Source organism: Arachis duranensis, chromosome 10 (assembly GCF_000817695.3).
Source record: "Arachis duranensis cultivar V14167 chromosome 10, aradu.V14167.gnm2.J7QH, whole genome shotgun sequence".
Taxonomy (NCBI): Eukaryota; Viridiplantae; Streptophyta; class Magnoliopsida; order Fabales; family Fabaceae; genus Arachis; species Arachis duranensis.
In genome coordinates this window covers 65,544,362-65,545,709 of record NC_029781.3, presented here as the reverse complement: position 1 = coordinate 65,545,709, position 1,348 = coordinate 65,544,362, and the positions used below count along the sequence as shown (strand labels likewise).

Below are 1,348 nucleotides of genomic sequence, written 5' to 3'. Positions count from 1 at the left end.
AACTAATTTTTCAAAAATCTTTTTCTTAATCTTATCTCATATTTTCAAAAATCCTTGCTAACAATTAATGTTTTGATTCAAAAAAATTGCAAGTTTGTTACTTTCTTATTAAGAAAGGATCAATCTTTAAATTTTAGAATCATATCTTTTAATTTCTTGTTAGTCAAGTCATCAATTTTAAAAAAAATCAATTTTTTTTAAAATTAAATCTTTTTCAATCATATCTTTTTAAAATCAAATCTTTTTCAATCATATATCTTTTAATTTGATTTCAAAATATTTTTTTCTAACTTCTCATCTTTTCAAAATTATTTTCAAATCATTTTCAACTAATTACTATTTCTTTTCTTTTTCAAAACCACCTAACTACTTTTCCACTTCTAATTTTCGAGAATCACTAACCATTTTTCAAAAATCTCTTTTTATTAACTAATTGTTTTCAACTCTAATTTTATTTTATTTCTTTTTCAAATTTTTGAAAACTCTCTCTCTCCTCTTTTTTCTATTTATTTCATTTAATTGCTAACAATTATCTTCCACTTATCTAAAAATTCGAACCCTTTCTCTCCCTCTGTGTTCGAATTCTTCTTATTCTCTCTCTACCTCATTCTTCTATTCTTCTTTTCTTCTGACACATCAAGGAATCTCTATACTGTGACATAGAGGATTTCACAACTCCCTTTTATTCTCTTCTTTTTCATATGAGCAGAAACAGGGATAAAAACATTCTTGTTAAAGTTGATCCTGAAGCTGAAAGGATTCTAAAGAAGAAGCTAAGAGAAGCTAAAGCACAACACTCCAGAGAGGACCTTACAGAGAATTTCAAAACATAAGCAGACATGGCAGCCGAACCCAACAACAATGCCAGAGATGCAAGGAAGATGCTTGGTGACTATGCTACACCAACTTCCAATGTCTATGAAAGAAGCATCTCAATTTCTGCCACTGGAGCAAACAACTTTGAGCTTAAGCCTCAATTAGTTTCTCTAATGCAGCAGAACTGCAAGTTTCATGGACTTCCATCAGAAGATCCTCATAAGTTCTTAGCTGAATTCTTGCAGATCTGTGATACTGTTAAGACCAGTGGGGTTGATCCCGAGGTCTACAGACTTATGATTTTCCCCTTTGCTGTAAGAGACAGAGCTAAGACATGGTTGGACTCACAACCTAAAGAAATCTTGAACTCTTGGAAAAAGTTGGTCAATGCCTTCTTGACCAAATTCTTTCCACATCAAAAGATGAGTAAGCTCAGAGTGGACGTCCAAACCTTTAGATAGAAGGAAGGTGAATCCCTCTATGAAGCTTGGAAAAGATACAAGCAATTAACCAAAAGATGTCCTTCTGACAT

At 31.8% G+C, this 1,348-nt stretch overlaps 1 non-coding gene across 1 annotated transcript; it reads right to left on the bottom strand.

The window, feature by feature from the left end:
- Positions 1 to 1,244: 1,244 nt before the first annotated feature.
- On the bottom strand, positions 1,245 to 1,348 carry LOC127743496 (small nucleolar RNA R71). The gene has a single exon (XR_008004887.1). It is a non-coding gene; the product is annotated as a small nucleolar RNA R71 (small nucleolar RNA).